This window comes from Malaclemys terrapin, chromosome 2 (assembly GCF_027887155.1).
Source record: "Malaclemys terrapin pileata isolate rMalTer1 chromosome 2, rMalTer1.hap1, whole genome shotgun sequence".
NCBI classification, from domain to species: Eukaryota; Metazoa; Chordata; order Testudines; family Emydidae; genus Malaclemys; species Malaclemys terrapin.
The window spans coordinates 267,226,267-267,247,469 of record NC_071506.1 but is presented as its reverse complement, the minus strand read 5'-3'; the positions used below and the strand labels follow the sequence as shown (position 1 = coordinate 267,247,469).

Sequence of the window (21,203 nt, the reverse complement as noted above, 5' to 3'; positions counted from 1 at the left end):
CCATGCCAGGGCAGGTTGTAGTGTGGAAAGCACAAGGGAAGGTATCGTGTAGCCCCATGGGCCCTCAAGCACCCCCACTCTTCATGGAAAGCCCTGGTATCTGGGCTGTAGCCCCATACCTGCTGCTACTCACCCCAGGGCAGGGAGCTCAGGGAGCTGGGGACTCCCCTCCCAGCCTACAGCACTGGGAGTGTGGCAGAGGGTCCCCACTGGGCAGGGATGTGAGTGCCCCAGCCTGTTATCTCCTGTGCAGGCAGTGGAATCTGGCCACAGGGCTGCCCTGTGTTGCTGTCTCAGGCATGACCAGGAGGGGAGGTGCTGACTGCTGGGTCTCTGCACAGAGCCAGACTAGAGCAATGTAATATACCCAGGGCATGAAACCTTAAGTATTTAGGGAAACTCCAACCAGTACATAACCTGATGCTCCCCTGTGCTGTTGCTACATGTTAGAGAAGGCAAATCAAAGAAATGCACTTTGTGCTTGAAGCAGAAAGTGGTGAGGTTTGTGATGGCCCTTAGTTCTTGGGGGAGCTCATGCCAAGTCTCAGACCAACCCCAGAGAAAGTTCTGTCTCCTGCACAGACATGCTTTACTCTTATTGTTGAGAGTTCGATTGTGCCAGAGGAACAAACTTGTCAACCATGTTCTTTGTTCTGGAGCATCAGGTATCCTAGACCCAGGCCATGGAGCCCTTTGAAGATAAGGACTGAGACCCTGAGCTTGATCTAAAATTCTATAAAAAGCCATTGGAGAGAATGGAGGACAAGAGTGATGTGCTCATGGTAGCCTGTGTTGCTGAGAAGAGGCACTGTACTAGTTGGGTTTCCGAAGTGCTTAAGATTTCATGCCCTGGTATATTACACTGCTGTAGTCCAGTTGATGATGGCATGAATAACGAAAGCCATGTCTTCATCTGCCAGGATGGGAGAGCATTTCCTAGACAGGGATGGTAAAAAGCATTATGTGCAGCCACTGTAATGTGAGAGCTCAGCATCAGCAAGGAATCCAAGAGTACTCCTAGACTATGGATTGAACTGATCAATTGTGGATGTGAACCATCAATCAAAGGAGACTGTATCATAGCTGCAAACACCTCAAAATATTCTCCTCTGCCCATCAGTTTCATCTCCTTTTGCTCGGGTTAAGCTTCAGCGCGCTGTTCTGCATCCATGAGCTGATCTCATCCAAGCACTGGCCAGCTTGGTGGTAATGGTGTGGTTGTATGTAGTGAAGGATCGTTACAGCTGTGTACCATCTGCGTATTGCTGGCTCTTGAGTCCATGTCATCTGACCAGTTCACCTAGTGGTTGCTTGTGATGTTGAAAAGGACTGGAGAGAGAATTAATTCTTGTGGGGGCCTCTTTCTGGTTGTCTCTACACAAATAATGAAGTTACCACAGGAACACTGATTGCATGAAATTACTGGTTGCCTTGACAGTCCTGGTGGCAGTTCAGGCCACCCACATAGAAAAGCTTATGCTGAAGGAGCCATATTTACACTGTCATGCAACCCATCTTCCAAATATACCAGCACATAATGAGACTGTTGACTAACCTCACTCATAGTGCTCAGCACTTCTTGCTTGGAGTGAAAAATCTGGCGGCCTCCAAAATGTCAGGCATACTTCCTGCTAAAGCTTTAAATATCATGTCCCCATTTTATAAAGGAGAAAAAACACCCATCAGGGTATGTATTGGCTGTGGCCCAGCATGGGTCATGCGGGAGTCATTTTCCTTACTTGCTGTATGCCTGATGTGTGATGATCTCATAACCATGTACCCTGTTGTGTGGTAATACTACACATAGAGCCAATGTATATTTCAACAGTTTCAATATTGAAGCAAAAAGTACATAACTCAGAAGAATCTATATTTCATTTTACTTTCATTGGGCAAATCTTGCCTAAGGAGACAAATAGGTTAGAAACGCCATGAGTCCATTGACTAAGAAATGGACAGCAGGCAATAGTGACCATGGGACCAATTCCATGAAGGTGGGATTGTGGGTGAGCTGGCGTGGGGTATTTACATAGCCCTACTATCCCCAAACACCACAAGTTGGGGACTGTGGGTCAGGTGTCTTACTCCTATCTCACACACTGGAGTAAACACTGTAGCCCAGGTATGTGCTAGCTGCTACAGAATGGAACTGAGGATTTCAATTCTTCAGCCTTGTGCCTTTTGAAGGCCTTTGTAAGAACGGAGAGCTCACTTCCTCAGGCTGGACGTGCTTTGACATGGCACTTACCAGCACACAGCATCACCTTTTTCCTGCTTTTCATAAAAAATATGGTGTTTCTGTATCGACTTCTGTCAAGGTTGAATCCCCACTCTGTCACTGTGAGTGCAGGAAGTAGGGCCCTGCAAGGATTTTAAAAATTAATACTTGCCCCTTCAGGCTTGTATTAAACTCCCAAGGTTACAGCTTCTCTCTGACCTTGGCTTGGTAAACGCTGCCACCACCCAAATGCAAAAAAACCCCACCCTTTGAACCCAGGAAGGAACACTTGGAAATTCTCCCTGTGGGGATAAAACGGAGAATATCTTATTGCCCTTATATAAATCCATGGTACACTCACATCTTGAATACTGCGTACAGATGTGGTCTCCTCATCTCAAAAAAGATATACTGGCATTAGAAAAGGCATTAGAGACGGGCAACTAAAATGATTAGGGGTTTGGAACGGGTCCCATATGAGGAGAGATTAAAGAGGCTAGGACTTTTCAGCTTGGAAAAGAGGAGACTAAGGGGGATATGATAGAGGTATATAAAATCATGAGTGGTGTGGAGAAAGGGAATAAGGAAAAGTTATTTACTTGTTCCATAATATAAGAACTAGGGGCCACCATATGAAATTAATGGGCAGCAGGTTTAAAACAAATAAAAAGTTGTTCTTCACACAGTGCATAGTCAACCTGTGGAACTCCTTGCCTCAGGAGGTTGTGAAGGCTAGGACTATAACAGGGTTTAAAAGAGAACTAGATAAATTCATGGAGGTTAAGTCTATTAATGGCTATTGCCGAGGATCAGTAAGGAATGGTGTCCCTAGCCTCTGTTTGTCAGAGGGTGGAGATGGATGGCAGGAGAGAGATCACTTGATCATTACCGGTTAGGTTCACTCCCTCTGGGGCACCTGGCATTGGCCACTGTCAGTAGACAGGATACTGGGCTGGATGGACCTTTGGTCTGATCCAGTATGGCCATTCTTATGTTCTTATGGGTACCCTCAAGCCCTTTCACCCCCATCCCTTCTTCAGGGAAGAGCTGAGAAAGAAAACAAAGGAAATTAGCTGTGGCTATCAGCTAATCAACCAACATGCACAAACCTCTTAGAACACCAAAAATCCAATCCTGTTCTTAAAAAAGGTAAATTTTATTAAAAACAAAAAGGAAAAAATACATCTGGAACTTAGGCTTTTTGCTAGATCTTAAAAGAAACAATTACAAAAATTAAGCACCCAAAACAGCTTTCTTGGGAGTTCAACTTAAAGGTTACAAGCAAAAAAAGCATCTGCGGTTAGCACAGAGGAGATCCACAAGCCAAAATAAGAAATAAACCTGATTGCATCTAGTTGAACATTCTGATCTACTTACACATTTGAAGTTCAGATAAGTAGTTCTAGGCATGATCTGATGATTTATGATCAGACCTGGCTTAAGCTTTACACAGCATTCCTGCTGCCCTCTGTTCCTCTCTTTCACTGAGAGCAACAGACAAAGGGAAAGTTTCTTTCCCCATTTTAAAAAGTTCTATCTAGCCTTCCCATTGGCTCTTTTGGTCAGGTGCCCACTTTTTTCCCCTTTACCTGGGGAACTTTTTAACCCTTTACAGGTAAAGAAAGTAGAGAATAGCTCCAAGAGGGACTTTATAGCTAACTGGCTGGCTGGGTGACCATAAAAGGAAGCCCCCACACTGCTTCATTTATCACAACTTCTTTCTAAAAGCATGAGCTACCCCTAATCCACTACCTATGGCTGTGATGGGATGGGCAGGCCCTACATTGGCAAGGAGGAGGTTAATGAGGCAATCACATTTTCCCTTTTCCCCCCTTATGTTTCTCTCACTCTTGTTACTGCATGAAAAAGATGCACAAACAGTGAAACTGACAGGGATACTGTATACAAACTGCTGTCAAATGCACAAAGTAAATAAACTGGAAAAAATAGAGAAAAATAATTTATTTTCTCTAATATCTTTCAATCATTGTAATCTCAGGTACCATGTGTAACAGTAATAGGTAAAAAAATCACTTCAGAGAGAAGTGAGATTTTAAATTGATGGTGACCTTTTAATCAAGAATCTTAAGAAAATTACTATGTTAGCATGATATGACAAACCTTAACTGGATAAACTACACTTTAGAAATTTACTATTTAATTAGTTTGTTTCTATACTTTTGCCCATTTGTTTGAATTTTCTATTTGTGGCCTAGGGGAAAAAGCAGTACACTGGGATTTAGGAAAGCTGGATTCTGTCACTGGCTCTGCCACTAGCCTGCTGGGTGACCTTGGGAAAGCCACTATAACCTCTCTTTGCCTCAGTTTCCCCACATGTAAATGGGAAATAATGATATTTAGTAATTTTGTAACGTGCTTAGTAATCTACAGATGAAAAGTGCTATATAGGAGCTAGGGAATATTAAATTATTACAAAAACACTGGAATTCCTGTGGACAAATGTAAGAATCATTATCACACTTGTATGCAGTAGTGTTGTATCCATGTCAGTCCAAAGATATTAGAGAGCCAAGGTGGGTGAGGTAATATCTTTTATTGGTGCAACTTCTGTTTGTGAGACAAGCTTTTGATCTTACAAAGAGCTCTTCTTCAGGGCCGGGAAATGGTACTCAAGAGTATCACCTAAATAAAAGGTGGAACAGCTGCATTTCCCTTTCTCCCCACCCTAGAGGGGTGTTAATGGGACACTTCACTTTGAATGGTCCCTTGAAATATGGGTTAACTACTTACTCCTGGGGGAATTCTGCACCACTGTACATGCGCAGAATTCATGATGCCCGCAGAATTTTTTCCCTGCAGAAAATACATTTTGTACCAGAAGTGCTGCAGTTCCACCATTTGCCCACCAGAGGCCACTGTGGTGCCAGAACAGCCAACATGAATGCCGCAGGCTGTTCTGGTGCCATGGCGGCCTCTGCTGCATTCATGGGTCAGAATGTATTTGCTGTGGGGAAAAAATTTCTGTGTGCGCACAGTAACACAGAATCCCCCCACACAGCACCCTGCCTGCAGAGCCAGATTAGGACAGAGAGGGGCACACAGGGCTGCTGGGGGGTCACAGACTGGGGTTCAGAATGGTTAGTGGGGGGACTGACTGGGACATGGGCTCAGGAACTAGTGGGGTGACAGCATTGAGCCAGGGGCTGAATGGGAATGGGGGTGCATGGTCACATAGGGAGGAGGCTGCAGGGACCCATCAGGATCGGGGGGGACAGGGGTAGGTGTGCCTGACTGAATGGGAGAGGCTTGGGATCAGCAGGGTCTCCCTAATAATCCAGCCCGTCCCCCCACCAAAAAAACCTGTTCCATACTGCTCCTCTCCCACCCACACCCAACAACCCTCCAGGTTGACTCCAGGCTCCTTCCCTCTCTCTCACTTCCTCTGTTACCCCTGACACTCCCAAACCTTTGCACTGCTTCTGACAGGTGCAGGAAATACAGTTCTGTATTTTAATGTAAGTGAATTACTCAACGTTCTGTAATAATATGCCTAGTAAGGAATCTATTTGTAAAAAAACAATCTTTTTTTTGTCTGTATTGTTACAGCTATATCTGCTGACAGATATTTTGAAATAAATTACGAAAATAATTGAAACTGGCATGATTATATTGTGTTATTTTGACAAATAAAATATGCAGAATTTTAAAATATTGTGCACAGAATTTTTAATTTTTTGGTGCAGAGTTTTTACGTTTTTGGTGCAGAATTCCCCTAGGAGTAACTACTTATGCTAAATAATCTGTTCCACCAATGACATTCTGAGGTCAGGTCTACAGTACAGACCTATATCACCATAATTACATTGCTCAGGGGTGTGAAAAATCCACATGCCTGAGCAATATAGTTATATTAACCGCTCGGGTAGCTGGATTAACTACGCTGATAGAAGAAGCTCTCCTATTTGAATAGGAGGGTCTTCACTTAAGGGCTACAGTGGCACAGATGCAGCACTGTAAGTGTAGAGCTGCTTTCAGGAAGTTTCCCAGAGCTGAAGAAGAGCTCTGTGTAAACTCAAAAGCTCATCTCTCTCACCAACAGAAGCTGATCCAATAAAAGATATTATCTCACCCACCTTGTCTCTCTATCACAGTTGGTATCGTTGGCAGCTTCAATAGAAACACCAAGGACCGAATGGACCTAGAAAGAGCTGTGCTGTTGACTGCACTAGTTCCCTCTTGGATAGTACCGAGGTGAATTTTTTTCTGCTGCCTGTGCTGTTCTTATTTGGTGAATAAACAGGGGACTTTATGTTCCAGAGCTGTCAAAGCATTGGACTCCTATAAAATCTGGCATAACAATTAAAATAAATTAATGTACTTTCTCTACTGAGGTTGGGATTTTCTAAAAGATTAAGGGAGTTAAGTGCCCAGTCTCCAGAGAAATTCATTGCGCACTGGGCACCTAACTCTGTTTGGCCCTTTTGAAACCCCCACCTGACTCCATAAAAACTTCTGGAGAGGGTAATAACTGATCTTGTTCTCAGATCAGACCATGCTGGGCTGGGATTTGCCTAGAGAATTTACAATGAGCAGAATCCTCTGAAACCAGCAAGCACAATAGCTAGGAAGAATTAGCCTGTTGTGAACAAGAAACTATGCTCAGCATGAAACTGTCACTGCTTTGATAACGCACGTTACACACTCAGATATGATGGTGATAAGGACCATATAAGAATTGGGATAGACAGTAGTTCAAAAACCATAAGTCATGCCTCCAAAAAATTGACTGGTTTAAAAATTAAGAGATTTAAAAAAAAATTGGGGTTCTTTTCATTTGACTTCCAGTTTCTGAGACTTCAGGTTTACCTTTTTAAGCTTTTCCTCACAACTATCAGAGCTAGAACCTTACTTTTATTTTTAAACAAAAGCTGAGATTCTGATGTGATCGGGGATCACATCAGAAGAAAGAAAAAGAAAAACACCAACAAGTGTGAAACTTGCAATAAAATTATGTGACATATCAACCATGAGTTAGATAGATAGATACCAGGCTCTTACAGTTTAAATCAGAGATTTCATAGATCCCAAGGCCAGAAGCAACCACTGTGATCATCTAGTCTGCTCTTCTGTATTACACAGATACTAGAACTCCTCCAAAATAATTCCTGGAGCATATCTTTTAGAAAAACATTCAATCGCAACCTAAATATTGTACGAGTTGGAGAATCCACCACAACTCTTAGCAAATTGTTCCAATGGTTAATTACCCTCCCTGTTAAAAATGTACATCTTATTTCCAGTCTGAAGTTGTCCAGCTTCAACTTCCAGCTATTGGATCATGTTATACCTTTCTCTACTTGACTGAAGAGCCAATTAGCAAATATTTGTTCCCCATGCAGGTACTTACAGACTGTGATCAAGTCTGGTCTTAACCTTCTCTTTGAAAAGCTAAATAGATTGGGGTCTATCACTCTAAGGCACATTTTCTAATCCTTTAATCATTCTTGGGGCTCTTTTCCTATCCATGATTATGCATCCCAGGATGGCATTTGTTCTATTGGCCACAGCCTCGCACTGGGAGGTCACGTCCAGCTGATTATATACTACAACACCCAGGTTTTTATTAGTCGTTGAGATCTGGGCAGCCTAGAGTGACCAGATGTTCCGATTTTATAGGGACAGTCCCAATATCTAGGGCTTTGTTTTACATAGGCTCCTATTGCCCCCTACCCCCTCCCAATTTTTCACATTTGCTATCTGGTCACCCTAGGGCACCCTGGGGATCTAACTGTGGCCTGTGGCTGCTGAGGTGAGCAAGGTGCAATGCATCTTGGCCCTGCAGCCCTGGGGGCTGCCCCATGGGACTCAACACAGGGCACCCAGACCTAGTGCAGCTCAGATGCCTTCCAGGTCTCCACCCCATGACCGGGCCACCCTGGCACTGGGCTAGTGCCATCTCTTGGGGGGCCGCCCTGTGGCTGGGTGCCCCGAGGGGGCGTGTGACTCCCTTTCCCCCCTGCCGCGAGGGTCATCTCGGTCCACGGCCTCCTTCCCTCCCCCAAGGTCATTTCGGTCCATGGCTCATGGCCTCGGGGCGGGGCCATGAGAGGCTGGCGACTCGGGGGCGGGGGCCTGGCGCGCTGCGACGTGCCGTGACGTCCCTGCACATGCCTCCCCCGTCGCCCGCCGTACCACAGCCGCTCAGCGCGCCGCCTACGGCCAGCAGGTGGCGCCGCAGCTCGCTCTCCCTGTCCCCCCCCTCTACTTCCGCCTCGAGGGAAGAGGGCGAGGTCGTTCCAGAAACTTCCGGACATAGGGGGCGTTAGCGGAAGTGACGTTCCGGAGCGCGACGCAATTTCTGTTGGTGCGTGCCCGGCCCCAGCTGCTGCAATCGCTGCTGCTCGGAGAGACGGGAGCGCGTCCGCCGTGCAGGCCTGGGCAGGGTGAGCCAGGGGCTCGCGGGGGAGGGTTGTACCGCGATGGCCGGGGCTCCGTCGGGTGGGATGCGAGGCGGGCTCTCGCCCTCAGCAACAGTGTTGTTGGTGATGGAGCCCCCCCCCTTCCGCTGGCCGCAGCGCGCAGCGCGGGGGGGGGGGGTGAGCGGGGGCTACCGCTGTGGGGGCGCCGGGCCGCCTGGAATGGCGCTTAGCTCGCTGGGGGCGACCGGGCGCTGGGCCCCGGTTCCGGCCGGGCCTACGGTGAGCCTTGACCCGGGCTCTGGGGTGAGGCGGGACGGGCGCGGAGCGCGACCCAGGCGTCGGTCGCCGTGGGAAGGGAGAGGGCGCGGGGAGGGCCCCGGCCGCTCGGTTACTCTGACCGGCCGCTGGGTGCCCTGGAGAGACGCCGCGGCTGAGCAAGGCAAAGGCCCGTGTTGATTCCACGCAGCGAGGCAAACTCAGGCCGCCGAGGCATCTAACGCTGCGCGCGGGCGGGGTGGCGAGAGAGCTTAGAGCACCCCAGGGCGCTCGCAGGTAACGAAGGGGTGACTCACAAGAGCCGCTGTGTAGCCGCCTCTTCACTGGGATTCCGCCTCAAGTTTTCGGGGGTGGCTCCGTGTGTTTGGTTTTTTCTTAAAAAGCTAGCGAGGAAAGCAGCCACTGAACCACATGCTACCACTGGAGTTCTTGTACATTACTTGTTTACAGTAAAACTTTCATGCACCTGGGAGTTTCCTGCGTCAGTCGGTAAGGGCAATGGTAGCAGCCCAGTGCGGTGTTCGTAAAGGCGAGGGGCGGTTGGATGTTTTGTGTTTGATGTTGCTAAGTTTCCCACGCCCAGTGTCCCTGTGAAGGTGAGGCAGATGGTTCATGTCATCACTACTTGCAGGATTTCTGGGATGGCAGTGAGTGGGCAGTGGAGTCTCTGGTCTTCCTGCTGGTAATAAAACTTTAACCTCGTTTCAGTGTGGTCACAACTAATATGGTTTGAAGTTGACTTGTCTGCAAAACTGGCTTCCTCTTTGAGGCAAAAAAAAATGGAACAAATTATTCAAGACATTAAGATCATTGAAGCCCTTTTTCATTGTTTTAACTAGTAACTTTATAACAATAGATAGAAATTGGTGTGTTTAGCCTAGAGCATTGTTCTAACTGGGCCAAGGTGGCATTATAGAAGCTGATTTTTTTATAACAAGGTTTTAAATGTACATGGTCAAACTTTTGACATGGCATAGCAATTTAGTTGTCAGTATTGTGCGGGGTGGATAAAAATTAATGACTTAAAAACAAAAAACAAAGATAATTGGATTTATTTAAATTGGATTTTTTTTTGTGATTAAATGCTTTCTGAGGAAAAAACCTCTCTAAAGGTTGTTTTAAGATACATTATAGCTCAAAGATACCTCATCATGGAATAAGGATTATACATTCTAATTCTGTAGTATGAGACTATATATTCGTGTAATGTTTAAGAAAAGTTTTGTAAATGGGAAGGGAGGGACAGACAGAGTAGAAACAAAAGTGAAACTGTTTGAGCACCATACCCAAGATGTCTTGAGGTCTTTTTGAGTGTGATTTGAGCCTTCATTGACTTGTGATTCTACCATTCTCTCACTAGAAGGGGAAAACCTATAATGCCAGCAGGCTGTAAAAGAGACCCAGTTTGGGAATAAGAGCCATTCAAGAAATATGTTTGCTGCTGACGTTTTAAAGAAAGTCACACCAGTGAACTGGCAGAAATCACTTAAGCACTTGGGTTCAGAGACTGTTGAAGTGATAATCTCACTTTTAACAGCAGTAGCTTCTTCTGCTGGTGTCGAAATAATATTTTCTTCCTTTGGACTAATTCATTCCAAATTGAGAAATCATTTGGGACCTGAAAAAGCAGAAGAGCTTGGTTTTCTTTTCCAGATTATGAACAAACAGGAAAATGAAGGTGAAGACGACTGAGTTAACTGCAGAAGCCAGTATTTTAAGTTTCTCATGTTGACCTGGCTGACATACTTGATTTAACTTTTTTTAAAGTTCCTTTAACTATTTTAAACAATTTTAACAAAAACAAATCTGATTTTTAAAAAAAAAATTGAATGTTGAACTAAATTAAAAAATTCATATGTTTTGTTAAAATATTATGTTTGCTGTTGAAGAAAAAAATCCAGAATACTTGTTGTTTAGTTAAATAAATCAATTTAAATGTCTGTCTGGTGATCTCCTCCTAATACAGCATGGCAAGAAAGTTCTCCAAATAGTAATGATTAACCTACTGAATTGTAGGTAGTTCACCTCCCAATAACTTCATAAATACCTGCTTCAGTTATCTTTGGTAAATGAAATAACCAAACAATCATTCATTTTCTCATATAGCTGTAAAACTAATCTGAAAAGTTTTCAAAATAAATGACTTTTAAAATGTATAGTGTGTACCTTCTAAAAATGAAACCTACATCTCTCTGAGTTGTGAAGAATATGTATTAAGCTTATAACAACCAAAAAGAATGCAGTTTTACATAGAAATCCGTGATTAAATCAAGTCTTCCTGACTAGTGACTTAAATCATGATTTAAAGCAATTTGACTTGCACAAAACCAGGGTTGATTTGATTTGTAGAATATCAGAAAAAAAACATGGTTTTGGCCTAGTTTGAGTGGTGGGAATGGCCTTGGGCTCTGTTAGTTCCATGCTCTGATTATATGGTCCTATTGCAGTACTTCTGAAGGGTGAAGAATCCAGACCCATATGATTATTCAGTTTTTGGGGTATGAGGTATTGTTTAACTCCAGTTAGAAAAGATGTTTGTCTCCAGATGGGGAGGTGTAAGAACTTGACAGTTAAGTTAAACGGTAGTTATGTTACCTTACTGGGCTGACTAAATAGTCAGCTGAAGTCTGTGTAAGCCAATGGGCAAATCTGCTTGCCAGGACACTTATGATTTTTTTTTTAATTGTGAAGAACAGGGAATGAACAAATTACGTAAAGGTTGGTTTTATAAGCTCATTCATTTGAGCCCTATAGATAGTCCTTGTGTTAGCTCTGGCTATGACCACAGAGCCGTTCTTATCAGATGTTTACATAATTTGTTTAAATCCTCTTTCCAGTTTCTTAGACTGAATTCAGTTTGTTAGTGGACCATGGAATTGTTTATTTTTTGTCACAAGAAAATTATCACTAATGTCCAGTGAAAACATGAAAATAACTTTCCTTTGAAATTTAGAAGTGAGAACAGCAGGATTTTTTGACTTCCTGTAGCTGAACAACTAGTCACAGCAAAATCAAAACTTCAGATATAAATTAGCATAATTTCAGAGCACTATAAGAAGTTTAAAAATAAACCTGTCAACTTTCTCAAACTTTTTTCACCTCCCAAAAATTTTTTTTTTTTGTGATTGTTGGATGAAATCATTTGAGGAAAATTTTTCTAAATCTTTGGAAAAAATCTTAACTTTTTGAAATGTTTTATTTTCTCATAGTGGGGAAATTCCCCCTTGCAGTGGGGGAAGAAGGAAGGGAAGTAAAATATGAAGTGCAGAGGAGAGAAGGAAAATCCTAAAATTCAAAACCATTTTCTTCAAACAAGCAATTTCAGATATTTTCATCAAAAATCAATTTCAGCCAGCTTTACACAAAAGTAATTGCTTTTATTCAGCATAATCTGTTTTTCTGCCTCAGTTACTTTCGGTTTCAACAAGTTAATCATTTTCCAATGCTGTCTTCCGTTATGGATAACACTTCAGGATTTTTTAAATTTTAATACAGGGTTTTTAAAAAATCTTTCAAATTAAATTGGAAATTGTCAGTCTATGTTAAGTCCGCAAACTGAACATATTGAAATCATTTAAACTAAATTAAAAAAAAAAAAAAAAAAAAAAATGAAGGTCAAACCACAAATTGTGGAAGTCATTGTTTAAGCACTTGGAACCAGAGTCTGTTGAAGGCCTAAAACCAGCTTTTTACAGCAGTTGCTTTTTTTACTAGTGCATAGAGAATATTTTCTTTTCAGTTTATTCAACTAGTTCAGTTCAATGCTGGTGCAAAGTTAAGAAACCAGTTGGGAAAAGCAGGAAAGCTTGTTTTCCTTTTCTAATTTAGGAATAATAAAAACTAGGTGTAAGAGGATGAGCTCTACTAGTTTTTAAATTTTTGATGGACATGGTGTCCACAAAAGTATTTAGTCTATTAACTTTTGCTGAATTCAGTGGAAGTCAAGAGCCTAAATACCTTTGTTTCCAATCACCGTGGCCCAAATATACAATCAGCTCAGTTCACTAGCTACAGATAATACTACCATTGTTTAATAAATCAGTTAATTTTAAATGCAAAACATGCTAAACTTTTTCTTGTATATCTAGTATACCCGCGGACACACTAAAGTTTACATCCCCAGAAGGTCTTCCTTACTCTTGAGGCAAAGACAATAGAATTAGGAAAATATAAAGGGAGTAAAGAGACATTTTAGTTAACTATTGGTTGGGGAATAAAGCACTCTCTGATTCTGTGAGTATGGGATCCCCATATCTGGTGGGCTGGTAACCTGATGTAAGTAATACTCCTGGTGGAATTCTGCACCAAAAAAAAAAAATTCTGTGCACAATATTTTAAAATTCTGCATATTTTATTGGTCAAAATAAAAGTACAATCCCACCAGTTACAATTATTTTGGTAATTTATTTCAAAATGCCTATCAGCAAGTACATCTATAACAATACAGACGACAACAAAAGATTCAGGAAATGTTTTTTACAAATTCCTTACTAGGTATATTAATACAGAACTCTAAGTAATTCAATACAGAACTGTATTTCCCGCACCCCTCAGAAGCAGGGCAAATGCTTGGGGGAGTCCAGGGGTGCAGTGGAGCAGAGCTGAAGGAGAGGGAAGTAAATTGCTGGGAAGGAACCTGGGTCTGAACTTGGAGGGTTGTTGGGTATGGGTGGGAAAAGTATGTAACAGGTGTTTTTTGGGGGAGGAGGGAGGGATTGTTAGGGAGCTTCCGCCATGCAGACCTGGCTAAGATTGTAACTTGCAATTAAAACTTAAATTTTAGCTAGAGAACTTGTCTTGTTTGTAACCATATGTCTTTTCCTCTTGCTTAGAATCACTTTTAAATCTGTTTTTTGTTAATACATTTATTCTTGATTATTACAAAACAATCTCTGAAGGGTGAGTCTTCAGCTAACCTAACAGATGTGTGCTCTGCCTTTTTAGAGGCAGAGAACCTAATTTCTGAGTATCCAGTGAGACGGACTGGATGCTGCAGGGAGATGTCTTAGGTGAACTTGGGAACTGGGATTCACTGATGTGTTTGTTACCTGTTAGGCAAAGTTTAGACTGACAGAGTCTTGAAGAGTTTGCTGGCAAGGCAGATAGGCTGTTGTGTCAGAGAGCTGACACGGAGTTTAGCAGCAGCAAAGCTCTCACTCTTGCTAAGTCAGAGTGATAAAACAGTGGCTCACAGTTCTGCGAGTTCTAAGCATGACATTACAGTTCACCAGATGTAGAAACTAAGCAGCAGAACATACAGTTAACTTTGGCTGTAACTGTACCTTTCTCACTTTCTCCACCCACCATGCTCTAGCAGCAGCAGGGATGTGGATGGAACATGCACGGAGAGGAGACATCAAGTTCAAATCTCCCTGTGATGGGTTCCTCCGGGGTGCCACCTGGAACTGGGGTACCACTGAGTTCCCCTGACCCACCAGCCTGGGCTCCCTTTTACACTGTACTGCCATGACAAGCTGCCAAGCTCTCTCCAGGCTCCATCCTGCACATATACCAGCACACACAGGTACGGACACACATTGCTGCAGTACATGCAGGCAGGCTTTTTAACCAGCCCCTGCATGGTAAAGCTTCAGCTAGGGTACCTGCCAGTTCCTAAGGCACGCACACCCTGTGGAGTATAAACCCAAACCTATACCGTCTTGCGCTGCATAGGGAACTGTTCAGTATAAGCTCATGAAATTTGCCCCCTCCCTCAGTGTGGAGAGGAATATACAACAGCTTTCTGCCCCAAGTTATGACTCCCACAAACTGGTTTTAGATAAAGCAGAAACAAAAGAGATTTTAAGTGATTATAAGGGATATCAAACATATCAAAGCAGATTACCTAGTAAATAAACAAACTGCAAACTAAGCTTAATATCACAGATCAGATATGAATAGCAAATTCTCACCCTAAATGATGATACAAGCGGACTGCAGATTCTTCAGGGGCAAGCTGCACTTGCTTACAGCTTGGAATCCCCAGGTGTTCCATTCACAAGCTAAAAATCCCTTTAGCCTGGGTCTAGCACTTCCCCTAGTTTAGTCTTTGTTCCTCAGGTGTTTCCAGGAGCCTTCTTGGGTGCGGAGTCATTGAAGGACCCAGATGATGTCACTCCACTGCCTTATATAGCTTTTGCACATGGTGGGAACACTGTTTCAAAGCTTGTTCCCACACCATCTTGGGAGGTCTATTTTCCCCACTGACTGAAGTCCAGCACCTGGTGACCTGGTCACATGTCCCTGTAGTGTCACAGCAACTATTACTTGGATGCTATCTGTAGCATCCTCAGGAAGGCTACCCAGGTGGGAGATAAGTTTCCCCGAAGATCTATTGTTCTCTCTAATGGCTCATTAACTTGATGGCTGGCTGGGAAGGACCCATTCTAGACTGAGAGCCTTTGCCTAGTGGGCGTTCATAATTTCAGATACAAAAATGATCCATTCATACAAATAGGATAATCATTCAGCAAATCATAAAATTCCCAATGACCTATGCAAGTCATGTGATAAAATACATCCTAACTATGTCATAATCATATCATTGTGAAGAATATGGGATGGAAGTGTGACACTGCACCCCAATTCCAAGAAGTCCCAGTTCCTAACAGTAGTGGGGCAATGCAGGGAGAAGGGAAGTGAGGATTGTAATAACATTAACTTGGTATTTCCATGGTGCTTATGAGCACTAGTTAGGGACCACCACCCAATTGTGCAAGGCATTGTACAAACCCAGCAAAAAGATGGTCCCCCTACCCGAAGGAGCTTAAGTCCAGGGTGTTTGACAAGCAGCAGTAGCTGTCCCAGTACAGGAGCTCCTTCTGCCTACTGGTCGTCTTACAATTTGCCAGAGAAACTGCTCCCTGGATCATATGGGTTGTGGTTGGCCTGGATGTTTGGCTTACCTGTGTGTGGTTTTTTTTTGGTCATGTGACAGCCCTACTAAGTACACAAATGTTGGGGGGGGAGGGAACTATATTGATGTGAACTAGAGAATTCCCCCCCCCCCCCCCAAACAAAACTTAACTTATTATTAACGTTATGCAGCTTCTTTTTTAACCAATGCAATATTTTATCTATTGTCTATCCCTGGAAAAAAAATCGCACTTTTAAACAAGAATAGAATACCATTTATTTAAATGTTTCTGGATGTTTTCAACATTTTCAAATAGATTTCAGTTACAGTACAGAATATAAAGTATACAGTGCTCACTCTATATTTCTGATTACAAATATTTGCACTGTAAAGAACAAAAGAGATAGTATCTTTCAAGTACTGCAGTGCAATCTCTTTATTATGAAAGTTGAACTTACAAATGTAGAATTATGTACAAAAAATCCTGCATTCAAAAACAAAACAATGTAAAACTTTAGCGCCTACAAGTCCACTCAGTCCTATTTTTTGTTTAGCCAATCTCATACAAACAAGTTTGGTTACGTTTGCAGGAGATAATGCTGCCCGCTTCTTGTTCACAATGTTACCTGAAAGTGAGAACAGGTGTTCACATTGGACTTCTGTAGCTGGCATTGCAAGGTATTTACATATATGCTAAACATTCGGATGCACCTTCATGCTTCGGCCACCAATCCAGAGGCCATACTTCCATGCCGATGACACGCTCTCTTAAGGGGGGGAGGGTGAAGCTAATTAAATTTGTGACTGAACTCCTGGGGGGAGGGGGGAAAGAATTGTATTTCTCCGGCTCAGTTTTACCCACATTCTGCCATATAGTTCGTTATAGAATTCTCGGATGGTGACTCAGCACATTTGTTTTAAGAACATTTTCACAGCAGATTTGACAAAATGCAAAGAAGGTACCAATGTGACATTTCTAAAGATAGCTTCGGCACTCAACCCAAAGTTTAAGAATATGAAGTGCCTTCCAAAATTTGAAGGATGAAGAGTGTGAAGCATGCTTTTGGAAGTCTTAAAAGAGCAACGCTCTGATGCAGGAACTACAGATGCGGACCCACCAAAAAAGAAAATCAACTTTCTGATGATGGCATCTGACTCAGAGGATGAAAATGAACGTGCATCAGTGCACACCGCTTTGGATCCTCTGGAATGGTGGCTGAAGCATGAAGGGACATTTAGAGCCTCTGGCATGTAAATATCTTGTGACGGTGGCGACAACGGTGCCATGCGAACAGCTGTTCTCACTTTCAGGTGACATTGTGAACAAGAAGCAGGCAGCATTATCTCCTGCAAATGTAACCAAACTTGTTTGTCTGAGCCATTGGCAAAACAAAAAATAGGACTGAGTGGACTTGTAACAATCTACATTTGTAAATTGCACTTTCATGGTAGAGATTGCACTGAAGTACTTGTATTAGGTGAATTGAAAAATACTATTCCTTTTGTTTATAATGTTTACTGTGCAAATATTTGTAATAAAAAGTGAGCACTGTACACTTTGTATTCTGTATTTCTGTAATCAAAATCAATATATTTGGAAACGTAGAAAAAATCCAAAAATATTTAATAAACAATAGGATACCAATTGGAATTTAACAGTGGGATTAAAACTGTGATTAATCGGGATTAAATTTTTTGAGTTAATCGCATGAGTTAAATGTGATTAATCGACAACCCTAGTATTTAAGTTTATGGTGTCCGCTTCATATAAACTAAACCTGAACTTTATAAAGCTGGCCATAGAGGCTGCATGCTCTAAATTTGTTATGTACTTAAACTGTGTGCAATTTTTTATTAAAACAACTTTGAGAAAGCTAATTTCAGGAATGTGGAACTTGAATCATTTAAACCATTTACTTACAAGGGTATGTTAGTGTGACTGGTTCAGTCGCACACACCCTTGGGACTTGTCACCAGATGTGCTGAGATTACCTCTGAGCCCATTTTCCCTGCCAGCTTGGGACTCCAGAACCCCATCTTGTTGAGCCAGACATGCTAGCCTTCTGCAACACAGACCCAGGTCTGGTCATGCCCCCAAAGCTGCAGACTTTAATCAAAAACTGCTGAGCAGGTCACTTATCTCCAGCACCGAGATATCCAGTTCCCAATGGGATCCAAACCCCAAATAAATCCATTATACTCTGTATAAAGCTTATACAGAGTAAACTCATAAATTGTCCATCCTCTATAACACGGATAGAAACACGCACAGCTATTTGCTCTCCCTTACTCTGGGTTTATCAATAAACAAAAGTGAGTTTATTAAATTTAAATCCTACTTTTTATGTGGTTTCAAGTAATTATAGACAGAACGAAGTAAGTTACCAAACAAAATAAAACAAAACACGCATGTCTAAGCCTAATACATTCAGAAACCGATTACAAGTAAACTTCAACCTCAGAGATGTTCCAATAAGCTTCTTTAACAGCCCAGACTCCTTCCTAGTGTGGGCCCAATCCTTTCCCCGGTATAGTCCTTGTTCGTTCTAATAGGCATCTTAGGTGAAAAGCAGGGGCTTTCTCATGGCTGGGACCACCCTTGTCCTGCTCCACCTCCTTTTTATAGTTTTGGCACAAGGCGGGAATCCTTCATCTCTCTGGATCCCAACCCCTCCTTCTAAATGGAAAAGCCCCAGGTTTAAGACTGATTCCAGTATCAGGTGACATGGTCACATGTCACTATAAGACCTCATTTTTCATTACCCACGGGCTGGCGTACACATATACAGGAAGGCTTGCAGGTAAATAAACTATTTACAGCCAATTGTCATAGTCAATGGGAACCATCAAGATTCTAAACCAGCATTAATGGCCCACACTTTGCATAATTACAATAGGACCTCAGAGTTATACTTTATATTCCTAGTTTCAGATACATTCATACAAATAGGATGACTATATTCAGTAGGTTATAACTTTTGTAATACTTTACGAGAGACCTTTTGCATAAAGCATATTCCAGTTACATCATAATCGCACATAAACATATTTCCATAAAACATATGAAGTGCAACGTCACAGTTAGCTTCATAGTTTTAACCAAATAAAAGTTGTTGTTCTACTGCAATTAAGTCACTGTTTAGAAAAACTTGGGCCATGTCTACACTTACCCGGGATCGATGCTGCTCTGGTTGATGCAGTAGGGGTCGATTTAGCTTATCTAGTAAAGACCTACTAAATCTGATAGACTCTTACCTTACTCCTCTCGTTCCAAGGGAGTAAGTCAGCAGGAGAGCATCTCCGATCAACACAGCGGGATATAGACACCACAGTAAGTCGACCTAAGCTACGTCAACTCCAGCTACGTTACTTAGGTCAATTTACCCTTGTATAGACAAGGCCTCAGTCTTAAACTTTCCTCAGTTGGTTTTAGGTTGCTACAAACCATAGCCTTTGCTGCCTTAATTGATTCTGGATTAATCCCTCTTAACTAGTAATCCCTACATTTGTGACTCAACGCTCAGGCTTTGTTTATGTTTGCGGTGGTTTGAAGGGTATGTGTAGCTACACACTGCAGTGTGAGGCTCTGGCATGAAGGCACCGGGATACTACTCAGCAGTGTAGACATGGGAGGCACTCCGTGGATGTGCAGAGCCATGTATATAGCCTAAGATTCTGGTGTGCCTGTGCTCTTTTCATTTAAGCAGTGCCTCACTGGCTACACTGCCTTTTGCACTCTTAGTGTGTGCAGTGTCCGTACTCTACATGCTGCCGTAAGTAGACCTACCTTTAGTGAGATGATTCTGGCTTCTAGTTTTTCTTCCATTTGATCATTAACTTTGTTTAGGGACTTCTTGCTGACTGATAGCTCGTGATAAGAAACGGCTTTACATTGTCAGCACTAATTTCACAAATGTCTAAAGTAGCAGATCATGATACAGTCAGAAACATAGTTTTGGTTTCTTTCTAAGCCTGACTCAGATGTCTATGCACTTACCTCTACTCTCTCTGTGCGGCTTGTTTCAGGTACTTTTTTAATTCTTATAAAGCTGCTTTCTGTCTTGAAAATTACATTAAGTTCTGAGATAAAGCAACTTTTTAAGAAAGTTTGTCAACAGACGATGTAAGTGAGCTATGGGACTAGAAACAATTATCTAACTATGGCTGAGACAATCTTATCTCAGATTGCTTGTTTTAAATGCATCAGGCTTATATCCCATGCTGACTTCAAAATGTAAACCCCGTTTCCACATTTTTGATGTCTGTTTAGTTCAATTTAACATTTAAAAAAAACCTTCTGTTCAGCTTGTTAGGGACACTAGAGTATCTATGCTGAATCAGGTCCGAGATCCATATGAAGTCCAGTATCCTGTCCCCAATACCACATGCATCAGAGGAAGATGCAAAAACCATACAGTAGGTAAATATGGGATAATTGGCCTTCCACATTGGGGCTTATCCTGATAGTCAAAATATAAGGTTTAGCGCTAAAAAAAATTCTGGAAGAGATACTATGTTCATTCTGGATATTGATATCTCTCTAGATATCCAGTCCTTTTTGGAATCTTGTTAAATTCCAGTGCAGTGAAGTCTGAGTCCCCCTGTTAATGGATTGACAGAGCCTGTTCCTCAGTTTTGAACAGATGTAGCCAAAGTTTGGCAAGATTTGTTTTATGTTTGCTGGACACGGATGCAATTATTTTTCCCAGTGTAAACCTCTGGTCTTGCCTGCAGCCCCAGCTCTGACCTTGGCACAGCTCCATTGCTGGCTGTAGCCCTGCCCCTGGGGCGTGCGGACAAATTCCATTACAGGTGGTGAAGGGGAGCATGACATAAAAAGTTTGGGGATGCTGCTCTGTGCTGATGGGAGATGCTCTCCTGCTGACATAGCACTGTGCACACAAGCACTTATGTCTGTGTAACTTATGTCACTCGCAGGTGGAATATTCACACCTCTGAATGACACAAGTCATGTAGACATGGCTTGGTTTAGTTTGTGTCTAGGCATTCAGTTGTCTTTGACATTCATGTTTAATATCCTCACTTTAAAGTTGATGACTTTTTTCCCATGTGAATCTGCTGCTGAGTTTCACAGATGTATATGTGTTAGCCTGTGTTAGGGGTAGTATCTCCAAGCTCAGTGGTCAGATAGCATTGAAACTATTTGTATTTTGAAATACCCAAGTCTGTTTTAATCTGCGTATGTGATCAATGGTCACAAAGAGTTAAAAACACAATTTATTTCTGAAGATGATAGCAACATTTAAGCAACATGTCACTAGTTGAATAAATCTTTTTTCTGCTGTATTCCTGTGCCTTGGCATCAGTGCAGGAGCAGCTTTCATTAGTTTATTTGGCAAATGTATTGTAAACCAGCGGTTCTCAAACTGGGGGTTGGGACCCCTCAGGGTCGTAAGGTTATTACATGGGGGGATCGTGAGCTGTCAGCCTCCATCCCAAACCCTGCTTTGCA

General features: G+C 42.5%; 1 protein-coding gene across 3 annotated transcripts in view; it reads left to right on the top strand.

Annotated features, from left to right (window-relative positions):
- Positions 1 to 8,513: 8,513 nt before the first annotated feature.
- The window catches only part of DNAJB6 (DnaJ heat shock protein family (Hsp40) member B6), a 92,081-nt gene continuing 79,391 nt past the window's right edge, over positions 8,514 to 21,203 (top strand). For 2 of the 3 annotated variants that reach the window (XM_054021102.1, XM_054021100.1), the window contains exon 1: positions 8,514 to 8,622. The gene's annotated coding sequence lies outside the window, so the exon portion shown is untranslated. Of the gene's footprint in view, positions 8,623 to 8,803; positions 8,878 to 21,203 lie in introns of those variants that run through there. The other variant, XM_054021101.1, reaches the window with a different exon arrangement.